Source organism: Anguilla rostrata, chromosome 1 (genome assembly GCF_018555375.3).
Source record: "Anguilla rostrata isolate EN2019 chromosome 1, ASM1855537v3, whole genome shotgun sequence".
NCBI lineage: Eukaryota > Metazoa > Chordata > Actinopteri > Anguilliformes > Anguillidae > Anguilla > Anguilla rostrata.
In genome coordinates, this window is record NC_057933.1 from 56262966 (window position 1) to 56277129 (window position 14164).

General features: G+C 42.6%; 1 protein-coding gene across 5 annotated transcripts in view; it reads left to right on the top strand.

Annotated features, from left to right (window-relative positions):
* rbms3 (RNA binding motif, single stranded interacting protein) overlaps nucleotides 1–14164 on the top strand; it is a 296845-nt gene that overhangs the window by 10623 nt on the left and 272058 nt on the right. The window lies entirely within an intron of this gene.

Sequence of the window (14164 nt, forward strand, 5' to 3'; positions counted from 1 at the left end):
AACCATTTATAATGCCAACTAGCTCTGCTCGAACTTCGCATGAAAGGAGGGTGCCGCACCATACACTGGAGTCTCATTATGACAACCTCTGATACAGCAGAATTTGATAAAGTGCGCATGGTTATTGTTAATATCATGTAAAAAATTACTCTTCCCAATGTCACTGGATCATGGAATAGAGGGGGTATGTCCTATCATACACACCCACAGTGAAGACGGCACAAAAACGACTGTACTCATGCATAGAAAGCACTGTCTATAAGTCATTAATGAAAATTTTATATATAGTGTTAAAAGTATTGATATTGAAATGAGGCCAAGTTACAACATACAGTGATGGCTATCTTACCTCACACAAATTAAACAAGCTCTGTTCCAAAGCAGTGCTACCCAATGTTTCCAAAATATTTCTTGCAGCTTGGCCCTTTGGTTTTTCGTCTTACCATCTGCTGTCAGTAAAACTAACTTGCCAAACTACTTCTAAGTCAAAGTTAAAAACAAGTGTTGGTTGAATACATACCTGAATATTTGACAAGCCTTCCAAGCTCCCTGAAAATTCTCAGAAGTCTTCAAGTTTTGAAAGTTTTATAAAAACTGAAACTTGACGATGTTTAAAGAGGTTGAACGCTGTTTCATACATTGTTAATAATATAGAGACAAGTTCTGCAAACTAACAAGGAAACAAAGCCATTAGGTAACTTAATATTTAAAATTTGTATCAATGCATCAAGAGCTGTCAGAAAGCATTTATATGTGTTTGTATGCACCGTAGCAGTGCAGCATAATGGTGCCTCTCCTAGGTTGTTGGTTTCATTCCCAGGTACAGCACAGTGATTGTACCTTTGAGCAGAGTACTTAACCTGGATTGCTCCTGTAAATATCCAGCTGGATAAATGCACTGTATGTAAATAGTGTAAGCTTTGTAAATTGCTCTGGAGAAGAATGTCTGCTAAATTCCAAAAATTGAATGGTATGTAATGTCTTTGGGCATACATAACAGAATGTTTATTGATGGTCGACATGTTGAGCTAGTGGTGTGGCATTTTGCAGAGTTAGCTTTTTCTTAAATTAACCCACGGTTTGGGAAATGGACTAAAAAATACTGCATTGACTCATCTTACCTGGAGTCAGTCTGGCAAGTGCCACGTGCATCACTTCACTATAATTTATAAAATCTAATTTACGATGTACCTAATTATTTCCAAGTTAACACACTTGGTTAGTGTTTAGAAACATTTGGAATGCAAACCAATGCCTTCAGTGGTCCTCAGCTACCCATCTAAAAGCTGAAAAGGGCTTCATTAGTCCCCAATAATCAGCCATTCTGGTTTTTCTGTTGCTGTCATCATGTTGTGTAGTGGCTTTAAGACTCAGTACATGGCCTTTTAGACATGCCCATGCCCGAACACTCCTTTTCTTACTTACTTGCTTCTTACACTTGTCGGAAGGTATTTATTCCAGATAAAGGCTTGTTTGTAGCCACTGAAAAAAAATAATGCTAGTTAATGGGAATAAACACACATTTCTGTTCCGTAGTGAGCAATGTTAACTCTGGCAGCCTGTTTAAATTAACAGTAACACTCTGCAGGAAGAAGCCTGGTTACAAAATAGGTTTTTTTTGTTGCAATTTCAGCATCTTCAAGTGTGTTTGTATCATTTTTACATTTCTTGTCGTATTGGCAGTGTGCACAATGCTACCAGTTTTTATGTTTGTTGTCATTTTGTGCTCTTTGATTTCGTCCTTAAGTGAACAGGGGAATTTTGTGTCGTTGGGAGATTCTGTTTATTGATCACCCTGCTGTAATCATGGAGGTAGGGTAATACCTGGGGGGGGGGGGGGTTGGGGGCTCGTACACTGCAGTTAAATGGGAATAGTTTTCCTTTAATGGCGCCACTGTGATTAATGGCGGGCGGGCGGCGCATTGACTTCCTGCGAGTCAGTCCGTGGCTCTCGCTCTGCCGGTTAATTGAGGACCTCCTGGAATCGGCCTCCCGTCAGAGGTGTGCGGGCCAGCTTGGCATGCACGTCCCGCTTGTGTTCTGGGTCACGCGCGCTGCACGGAGCCGGAGAGGGCCTGTAATTTATTCCCCCTTCCTCAAGTCCATACCTCACACACAAACTGCGTGCGGCTCAATCGATTAAAGCCGTCAGTTAATTTATCAGCTGTCAGACCCTGGTACCACGTACTGTATTAAACAACAATGCCCTGGACTCAATTCTAAAACATACCTTACTGCCCGCATTCATTTGTGTAGGACTTTCATTCTGCTCTGTGCTTTCTGCAAACTATTCACAGTTAATTTACTTTAACTGGGCACAAATACCTTGCTCTAGTACTCGGATATGTCCTGCAGTGTTTGAACCAATAACGCTTAAGTAGTGCTCTGCTCATAACTCAGTGCTACTGTTCTTACAGACAGGTATCAAACGTGTATGGAACTGTGAATCTCCATCAAACTATCGTTTAGATTCTGCAGGGAGTGCAGATCATTGGGTTTCAAGGGGAGGTCCAATTGGGTATCATCCGCATAGCAATGAAAAGTGATTTACTTGCAGATGATGTGCCGTAGCAGAAGCATTGAAAAAAAGGATTGGCCTTAGAATGGGCCCTTGATGGACTCCAAAGGTGCCAGAGAAGTGATTTTCGATGTTCACTGAAACGATCCTTTGCTTAAGGTAGGAAATAAACCATTTTAATGCGGTACCCTGAAGGTCGATCATATTCTCCAGATGCTCAATGAGTATGTTGTGGTCAACAGTGTCGAATGCGACGCTTTGACCTAAAATGACTAAAATGGTACAATCACCCGGATCGTCAGCAGATCATTTGCTGCCTTCAGGAGGGCAGAGCCTGCTACGAAGAGCTCTGAAACCAAATTGGAACATTGCAAGGACGCCATTATTGCTCAGGCAAAGGCAACAAATGGGAGATGACTACTTTTTTCAGTATCTTGGAGAGGAAAGACAGAAATAGGATGAAAGTTACTGAGTGGAGCTGTAGTGTTCTTCTGTCCTGTGTACTTTGGAAGGCCTGTTATCAGGCATTGAGTGCTGCCAAAATATGAAATATTGTGAGGTTCTGACTTAGCGGAATGTAGTTTGGTCATGTTTCACCAGTGTTTTCCTCAAAGAAAAATGCCAGCTTAAGGTTCCTTTTGCCCATTTACTTTCATCTTTTGACTTCTAACAAAAAGCATATAATGAATTAGTAATTGATTAATTTGTCCAAACAATGGCTGTAAGAGATTAAGAACCTCAGTACAGTCCTGCTGCCACCCCCTTCATTCATCTCCAACTTTTTTGTTTTTATTTCGATTTATCCTGTACACAGTTAAAATGAATCTGCTTTATATAAAAGCATGGGTATACTGATGTGCATAGCTTGATTATTATGGTTTATAATTGTACTGCTAGTGGACTTATTTGTGTTTAAAGAACTTCTGGCAGCATAGTAATTTGTTTTGAAGCTTAATTGTGAATACAATACTGAAGTGACTTTTCAGAAATGTGCTACTTTTCATTATAAAATTGACATTGTGGCATTTTATATTTCGGGCCCTGACTTATGAATTAATGTAAAATAGAAAGAATTCTTTGTGCTGTGGCCAGTAAAATTATATGTCTGGTTTTCAATAGAAAAGAATAGAATGCTGTGGTAATTGGTTTCATGACAGTAGAATAACCTATGACCATTTCCCTTGCATTGAAAGCAAAATTGTGCTGAACGTAATACATTGAAATGTGCTGAATCTACTATTTCCATAATTATGCTAGCTCCCATATTTACACTACAGAATGTCACTAGAACTTATACATTTTCAGTTTTTTTTCCCTCTCCCAGAAATGCTCATTTGTCTCTAAAGTAGCATGTGCTTTCCAAGTAATATTTGACTTTCATCACAGCACATTTTTCTTCTTTCTTTTTCTCTGCACAAGAGATGATTTTGAAAAGAATATAAAAATTCTTGACAGGGGATTGTGATTGAAAAGAAAAATGTGATGTGGGAGTGATTGGGATTGCGAGAAACGGAATAGTTTTGGTACCGAAATAATGAATTACACGCAGTCTGTTATCTCTGCGCTGTTCCAAAAACAAACTTACGGTCCAGAATTACTGTGTGCTATCCCAGGCAAGGCAGGCCTTCATTAACGGCTGACGGAGGCCAGACATAATCCCTGATGAAGAGTTATGCACAAAGACTGTAAACAGTAGAGAAAACGGAGGTGTTGAAGGGCATTGGCTGTTAAAACAGAAGTGTGCTGGAGTTATAAAACGGTTTGATTTTGTATGAGTGTGTGTGTGTGCGCGCGCGCATTCCTGCATGCATGTGTGTATGTGTGCGAGAAGGTGTGTATTCACATGTCCTGCCTGGTTGTTTTGCATTGAATATATGTGGGAGCTTCTGGTCTTATAATTCATTTTCAATAATTGCTTTGCTTTTTCTGATTCATTTAGCCAGTTGGTCCATTTAAACTTAAGGAACATTAAGATTAACTTAAAACATGAAAAATAATGGCTTGTAGTGCTGTGCTGACATTGACAGCAGGATCAAATGTTGACCTGAACCACAGGTAGGTTGAGGATTAGAAAGTGTTTTTTTCCCCTGCATTGTTCTCACATTGATGTCAGTGAAACTCGGTGTGAAGGCCGGCGTTGGCGATCCAGTGATCTCAGAAGCTGCTGTTATGTGGACATTTCAGATGGAGTATCTGTGGCTCCACCTCCCCCCTCTTCCCATCCGGATTACTACACCACCAGGTTCTATTAATAGCCTAATAGCCTTGTGTTATTTTTTCCCCTCACTTTTGAAGAACTCGGGCTTGCCCTGCTCCCAAGGCCCTGATCGATCATCCCCCCCCTCCCCCACCAGAGCAATGGAGGAGGCCTACTTCTGGGGCACACTGAACCATCCAACACATGCCTGCTCTCAAAAGCACCGTTTAACGGAATAGTCCATTAGTGAAGTGTTTCTTCCCACCCATGCATGTCATAGATGTAAGGTGCAAAAAAAGGAATTCACCTCAAAACACGTACCTCAAGCTATCCCCTTCTTAATGCCTACCAAAATTTAACCTTAACACCCACCTCAAGCTATCCCCTCTCTGACGTCCACCTTAACACCCAGCTCAAGCTAACCCCTCTCTGACGTCCACCTCAACACCCAGCTCAAGCTATCCCCTCTCTCACATCCATCTTAACACGCACCACAAGCTATCCCCATCCTAACACCTACCTAATGTCCAGCTAACACCCGCCTCACTCTCTATACATTTGCACGTATGTATGTACTGCCCCCCTAACACTAACCACATGCCCACCACATGCTTACACCCACCTCACATCCACCACAGACCTGCATAACACCAGACTTGATGCTACCTAACACTCACCTAATGCCAAATTCATAGCCACCTCACACCCTAGATTCCACCTGAACAACCTGGAATCATGGCAGCTTGTTCACAGATGGATCATTACCTCAGAATTTAAACCAAGCATCAGATTAAACGTAGTTAGCTATGATTGTCAGCTTTTAGTACTGTGTTGTACTGCATGGCCATTAGGCTTTAACCTTAGTGTGATAAGCAGGGTTTTGTGTTCACTGAGAGTCTTAGGACTAAGGTCTAATATCCAAAGGACTAATTTGAACTGTCAGGTCACAGGCGACTGTCCTGCATTTGCCTAGGAAGTGATCTTACATAATCTGAGGTCATGACTTAGGCACCCATTGTCCCACAGTGCGCTATGGGATATCTGGGTATAATATCTCTTTCTGTGGACATATTCATTTCGACTCAGATATATGTAACGGTTGAAAGGAATTTGCTGTCCTACCTCACTGTTATGCTATTTATAACTTGCCTATGCCCCCCCCACACACTCCCGAACACACAACAAGCATATGCAAACACAAGGTTCATTTCGGTAGTGCTGATCAGCTACTGTCCTAACACATTTAGCACTCATTTAAAGCATTGTGAATGGAGGTTGTTCCCTCTATGACCAAACTGACCTGGCCCCTCATTCTGGACTTATGTTCACACTAATAGAGTCATTGTAGGTCAGGCAGTTATAAACTGGGTATGAATCGGTGATTTCTGCCTTTAAAGTATCTGGTTTGTCTGTTAGTTTTAGTTGACAGCTGCCTGTGGTCCAGTTATGATGGACAGGGCTCTAAGGGTTTAGTGTGCTGTTGGTCACCTCCTGCTCACTCGGCAGTAAGGCGCAATACGGGTTGCACATTTCATTGATGGGATCACATTCCAGGGTTAATCCCCTGTCCAAGATGACCTGGGGTCGGTGTTTCGCTGCCCCTGTCAAAGCCAACCTGAGGTCAGTGCTATGCTGTGCCTGTCTCCATCACATTCGCCTGTATATTCATGTTTATTCATTTCAGATGTGTCATTTGTTCATGCTTGGCATTCTGCTCACGGTCACTGGGCACTGGCTTTATTTTGGTGTGTCTGGGTGTGGTTTACATGCACACTGGCATGTGTGTGCTCTTTGTTTCTCTTGTCTACATAACTGCATGTGCATGGTGTGGTGGATATAGGTGTGTATGTGTGGTCCGGCAGGTGCATGAATATGTATGTATGTGTGTCTGTGTGTAAGTGTATTTGCGTGTGCATGTGAGTCTGTGTCTCTGAGTGTGTATGTGCCTATGTGTGCGTGTTTGTCTATATGTGTGCGTATGTGCCTATGTGTATGTGTGTATGTGTGTCTGGCTTGCACTCCAGTGGGTATGCTCAGTTGTCTCAAAGTTATTTGCCTCCTGAGGAAATTGATCTGCTCTCTTCTGCATTGGCTGCTGCTCAGAGAGCCGGAAAAAGCAGCGTCATGCGGCAGGGGAGAAGGGGTCTGTAACCGTGTGCGAGCACAAAGCGGTTAATGGGCGGTTTGGGTGTGGGGAAGTGCTGTGTGAAACGCCGGGTCTCTGGGTGACACCAGCTTTCATTTTTACACATTAGAGGATCGGAGCCCCTTCGCGCCAACATTCCGCCGCAGGTCAGTCAATCGGATCTTTCTGATGATGTTTTGCCAGGGCTCCCTGTTCTCAGTGTGGCAGAAGTGAACTCCGCAGCATGTGGGTGGGTGGCTGTGCCGATTCGGTTGACAAAGCGAGGTTTCGTGGTGACTTCCTGCTCTAAAGCTTCCTGCCTTTTGCGGCGTGATAGGTTCATTTCATTGAAGAAAACTATTCCAAAAAATATTTGTTAACATTGTTTCTATGATGAAAATGAGAATGGAATCAAACCCCACCTTTGGTGATGAAAACTAAGATGAAATGTACTAAAATTATCATCAGTGAATAAAAGCAAGACAGAAATATCTTCAACAGACGATTGAACGATTAAATGGTGTGAAATGCTGTGCACATTTTCTGAATTCTGCACGATGCATCTTAACGATATAACGGAGAATCCAATCTGAAAATATAGAGGCTCACCATGTCTGTATCTTTCCAACTGACCTGGGGTCAGTGCTGTGCTGTTCCTGTCCCCATCACATTCGCCACAAGAAAGCCTGTGTTTTGCCCTGTGGCTGGCCATGGATCTAGAACAGGACATTTCCCAAACCTGCCGTTTTTCGGAAGACTATGACTAAAACTAAATCTAAATTTGTTGTCAAAAGGAACGCTGTTGGACACAGGTGAAAAATACACCTCTCCGCTCTTTTCCTCATGAATATTCCTGGACGAGCCTCAGCGGGAGACGTTAGGCAGTGAGCAAATTCCAGCCGAGGATCTGTGGTCCAGGTGAGGCGGAGCCGAGCAAAGCCTCGTTGATAAATATTCATGAGCGGTGATGCATTGTGGGATAGCAACGGAGCACAGGGCCAAAGATGGAAAGATTTGTCAGGCTACAAAGCAACTTGGAGTTGTGCATGAGATCTAATTATTTTTGCTCGACAGAAGAACGCTGGCCTTGGAAGCACTATAAAAGAATTATGTATTCCTCTCTACGGCACTTTTTTGGCAAGTTCAGCATAAGCTCCTCTTCGTAATTGATCCCAGGAATGAACACATGTAGTCGTGTGTATCGTTGCATTATTGCAGAAAAGGGGGCCACAAAGTGGGGCTTGTCCACACCTTAATTTCACTGCGAGCCTTTACTGGGGACCCTCCCGGGTGTAGTCCGTCTCACCCCTTGCAGGACGTGGTTTGTCGTTTTGAATGACATGGTGAAGGGGACCACTGGAAAACGGTCGCTTTGTGCTCGACTTGGCTTACCTACCACTCTGATTTCCCACCAGTGCCCGGGTCACCAAGAAACAGGCGGCAGTGTTGACGCTCTGAGGGAAATATCAACAACATCCAAGCCTCTCTACACTGTGTGCAGATGTGCGTTGTGTTTGAGCTCCTGGTGATTTTTATTCAAGTGGGACCACTCTAAATCGGAACTTCTTTTAAATATTAATAGGCTGCATATTATCTTCATTAAACAGCTGTATAATGGGCTGAATGATTTAATTTCCTCATTCCGTTCAGTGGGAAAAGAGACATTCTTCACTTATTGTGTTTTAAATTCAGGTTCTAAAGCTTGTGTGAGCTTGACAAACGGGTTGCAATAATAAAAAGGAATTTCCACCAGGATTGCACTTTTACTTAATTACCCAGACTTTTTTTCTGTCATGAAGGATGCTTATTGTGCACAAAACAAAAGCATTCAATAATCTGGCCATACGAGGCTTACTATTGAATATGTACTTTTGTATATTACACAATTAGTAGCATGTACTCTTCAGAGAGACGTACAATATGATTTTTTGTATTGCATTTTCTGCCAGTTTGTAAATGAGTCTGTCCTCTAGGGCGCACTTTTAAGATTCGCATGGCAGAGTGCAGTGAAAGAGATTTCCTCCCAGTGGAAGGTTTTCAATGATTTTAACATGATTTAAACAGTGATTTATTTTTATCCTCCTGGCCTAAAAGCCCTTATATCTTTCTGTTATTATTCTTTGCTCGGAATCTCTTGATAGTGTCCTTTGTCATTTAAAAGGGAACCTACTATGTTTTCAAGATTGATTTGGCCTGAATAAATAATGATAATATTTCATATGGTTGATTGCTAATTTCATTTCACTGTGCATCTCATCACAGTGGGAAAACACATGTGCACTTACCAGAGATCTAAGTCTTGATCTCATGGTCATGTAAACATGGTCTTGGTCTGGCTCTTGGTCTTCACCCTCAAAGTCTCGGTCTGGGTCTTGGTCTTGGCATATGGACATTACTTGTATTGACTAGCTGCCTGCTGTAACATTATGTTTACATTAGATTTTTTTCTATTGACATTTCAGATTGCTATTGAAATGTCTGTTTGTTTGATTTTAAATAATTTATTTAAAAATGTCTACTGTTGGGAGAAGAAATGTCAATTTAAAAATAAAATTTTCCCATTTAGCAAAATTTTACTGCCTAGGATTTGTGAACATGGCTGGTATTGATCAAAGGTCTTCGCTTTGGTCTTGTCAAGACCTGGTAAGTCAGGTCTTGGTCTGGACCTCTGTCTTTGAGTGCCTGGTCTTGAGGGGTTTAGTCTGGGTCTGGTCTTGGCTTCCAACTCTGGTGTTAGCATGCAGACACACACACACGCGCATGCACAACCACGTACTGACATCCACCCTCATACACATACACAAACAGATGTGTGCACACTCTGACACTGCAACAGGATCAGACCTTGTTGGAGCCCTCCTCAGAGGTCTGTATTGAGAGAGAGTGTGACTCTACCCTGAGGGCTAGACTTGTTTTCGTGTAAGTTTCATACTAACAAAAGCCATGGGACCATTTTTTTTAATGTTCAGCAAAAAGAAGCGCACTTTTGAGTCTTCATTCCTCGATTGATTCCTTGATCTCGTCTTAGTTTGAGAGTTACTTACACTTACTCCTTTAAATCACACTAGAAATGAAGCTCCCGCCCTTGTACCCCTCGTGTGTTTTGTACATCAATTACCAGACTTCTCGTGCTCTTATCAGAGGTTAGTGTGTGGGAGCCATCTTTGCGGTATTAATAATGCAGATGCTGTGCGCCGTGTTGCGGAGGACCAAAGGCAATCGGAGACAGGGGACTGGAGTTCATGCTCCCTTGCTGTGTAAATGGAGCTGCTCAGTCAGCAGAGTGGCAGTGTAGGGAAGCTGCGTGCAACCAGGCTGCAGCTGCACTACCCCCCGCCCCCAAGGAATTTCACTGTTACAAAATACTGTACTTTCACTTACTTCCACTTTAGGGAACGTGTGATTAAGTCAATGGTAAAAATGCAGTCTTCAAATGATTATGTTTACAGTAAATAATTATAAAGACTAGGATATATTATATATTCTAGTTATAGCAGATTGATTGGACACCTGATACCTGTTCTCCTACTACAACCTGCAAATGTGCAGTTTGTTCAGTGCTGGTGTTTGATTAATTAATTTTAATTTAAGTTTAATTTATGATTATTTGGCTTACTAATAAAATGAATACTTAAAATATTCTGGAGCATTGTAGACCTTATGGCCTTGTGTTATCTGGTGAACATGCAGGAAACAGGGCAGTCGCTATACTTCTGTGGGATTTAGCAGCAAGTGGGTCAACACCTGTAATGAGCCCAATCAGTGTGAAATGCACTTAGGAGTCTTTAACAAGTGCTGGAGGACAAGAGATCAGGTTACTGGCACACGGGTGTCATCAGCTTTATATAAGTAAATAAAACACACACACTCACACACACACACTCACTCTCACACACACACACACACACACACACAGTGCAGAGTGGATAAAGGGTAAGAGGATCTACTGTACCTGCTATGCTGTGTCACACCTGGCAACCATTCTGCTCTCCTGACAAATCCTGCTGATGCAGCAGCAACTACTTTACTGCTGACTGATGAAAATTTTATATAATTTAGGATAATGTTCTCAAAGTGAAGTGTAAAGAATAATAAAAATTAATAATAATTATATCAGGCCCCTTATCCTGTATTAATTATTGTAATTGCCCATTTATATAGGTATATGTTTAATTAACCATTTTTGAAGTAATAAATACCGTGCCATAGTTTTATAACTCTGGGATCCCACTCTGAATAAAGATGAGCTTGAGCTGTGCCCGGAACATTCAAAGGCCGGTGTGTTTTCCTCCAGCTTGAATTTACGAGCAAAAATGCAAAACAACGAGCAGTCCTCCAGGAACATGGCGGCCGTGTGTAGGCTTGAAGTGGCCGGCCAGTTTTGGGTCTGCGCTCTCCGAGAGTCTGGGAGAGGGAGCGGTGCAAAGGGGTGGGGGAGGAGCTAAAATGACGACAAGACAAAATGGGTCTCACTAGCCTGGCTTGATGAGAGATTAGAGATCCGTCTAAAATAGGCACTGGGTTTTAGCAAATCCCATTTACAGGACTGGAAACTGTCGCTGTGCCTTGGCAGCGAGCCTCTCCTCTGCTATGCTCTGCTGTGCTACATTACGCTATGCTAACCCTGACCTGGGAGTCCTGTTCAGTGGAGGCCCTCACTCGCCTCACGACCCCCAGGCCTAAAATAGCCCCACTCCTCCTCTGCGACCGCACCAGAAGTGGAGAATATTCGCGGTGAACTATTTTCCCTTGTAACAGTTAGTGTTGAATGATTTGAAATTGAAGGTTCTATTTTGTTCGCCGATGATGGCGATTTAATAAAGATGGACACAAAAAAAGGAAGCGGGGTGATTTTCAGCACAGGTTTTAAAAGTTTGCTGTCTTCCAGTCTTTGGTGGCCATTTTTGTTTTCTGCACACTCCCTTTTTATACCATTTGCTAATGTCACTAAACATTTGCAGAAAATAGAACAAAAATCTGTTTTCTTATGACTAATAGCTGCCATTAGTTAATGTTTGCCTTGAACAGTGTTAAAATCTGAAAACAAAAATAAAGAAGATATTTCACCAAACAAACCTATATTACAGTTTATCTGCTGCTTCATGTTTTATGCATGAGTAATAGAATATATTTTACAGTACATATAATTTGAACAAAATATACAGTTTATACCTGTAGGTGTGCACATGGAAGAGACAATAATTTAAATAGTTTCAAGTATATACAGTATATTTTTCAGCGATATTTTTCCCTTTTGTTTTTCATCTTCACTTTTACTCTGGCAAAGCCCAGTCATTTTAGTTGTTTGTTCCCATCCTATCGAATGGAGACGAGCACTCGTGAAGCACTTTGAGCCAGCTGCTGTTCCTTCTGAGCCTGCAGTCTGTCCGCTGGGTCCAGCTGAGCACTGAGCACCCAGAGCCTGGCGCTGGGGTACTGCAGTGCATATTTTGTAGAGCTTCTGCACTCAGACTGCAGGCACTTGATTGAACAGTGGAGTTGCACATGCACAGTGTGGTGAGGGGTGGGGTTGGGGGGGTAGGGGGGTAGGGGTGAGACCCTCCATTCCTGATTCGTGATGTGCCCAATTGCATTTCGACTGGGTGGGACTCCCGGTGGGCTGATAAATTGACCCACCTGCTCAGGATGATCGCTCCGGTACTCAAATGTTCAAACTTGTCTGTAAAACAGTGCTACCCCTCATATTGTGCTTCCTTGGATGAAACGTACAAGGGTAGGACACTGATATTGCATGGACATTGCCTTGTAAAAGTGAACTAAAATATCACAAAGCAATAAAATACAAGGTATTTTGCTATTAAAGAGGAAATCCCTCATGACTTCTATCATCATAGACTGCAGCATGCTGGAAATGTTGTTTTGTGTTAGGTTGGACGATTGAGACTTTGTTTTTGTCAATTATCTAAACTGCTGAGAAAGAATCCTGCCTTGTCATCAGTGCAAGGGTACTTGATTTTACCTAGCTAGTGCAGACATTTTTCTGTATATTAGGGAAAGTTGCAGTGAATCATGTGCAGCAGTAATCGTAACTGACAAGAAGGTTAGACAGTTTACAGCACATGCACAGTTTGAGTAGCTAGATATCTTGAGGCAAAGTCAGAACGCTGACTACAGTAGACTTTGCCATGATCAGTATTCGATTCTGGCTCATGGGGTGTGCCCTGCCTCCAAAGACTAGTGCCTAGGTGGGTCCACCTGGGTGATCCTGTGCAAGTTGTGTAATATGACACATTTTTATTCTATTTATCATACTTTTGATTTTTAAACTTTTAAAGATCTGTAGAATCTAGACCAGACACCTTGTTTTCAGTTATTATTGTGTGGTTCCTTTTTTATTATACAGCCATGAATATTTAGACATCTATGCTTGCATTCACAATTGTTTTGTTGCATTAGAAAGTGGCGCTCTCTCCCAGATATATTGAAATTATATACAAAACAGCATCAAATAAATACAATGGCAAGGTAATAGAAACATGCCACTAGGTGGGGGTGGTTGTGTCCGGCCCAGAATGGGAGAGGAAGCACAGACTCAGTGGACAGAATGAGAGGAGCTGAGACTGCATCTAGCAAAGCTGTTTGTGGGGACCTCAGATGCATGCGGATGGACTGAGATGCATGTCGCTACACGCACCACCCGTATCATAGCCATACGTTACCGTATTCTGCGGACTCAAACTTCTCTGCATTACGAGCATTAGTCTTTCCGCTTTATTACGACGTACTCCATTACCGCTTCTACATCTGGTGGCTTTGGGTTTTAACGTAAGTGCCTCGGGCAAAAAAAAAACACCGCCCAGTAGCATAAACACACTGTGTTTGTGACGTAGGCGTCCATAGGAAATTTTGTATGAATGTCTGCTCCACTACCCCTTCCTCACGCAGCGTAACAATAGCAGTAATAAATCTGAACTCTGCTTCTTGCAGCCTAGTGTGCAGTAGCGAGCGCTAACGCTCTGCCTGACCTGTAGTACAGCAGGGAAAGCCAGGCTTGGGTATTCCCACGCCTTCACACGGGAGTGGCATCACCCAGTCACATTGTTGACAGCGCTTAAAGCAGTGAAGGCCCCACTAGCAGCCGGGAAACTGAACATCCTCCCCAGGAGTGCTGAGGGCAAGACTACATCACCCATGTACACCGTTGTACATACCTTTATGCTTACCCATGCTGCTGCAGTTCTAGAGGTTAGACAGACTCAAAGTCTGGTGAGTCTCGGTTTGTTCTTGTGATCTCAGAAAAGAAGAATTCCCTGAAACGAGGGCCTGATTTCTCACTGAAGATGCACACAGTACGTAATGCGGT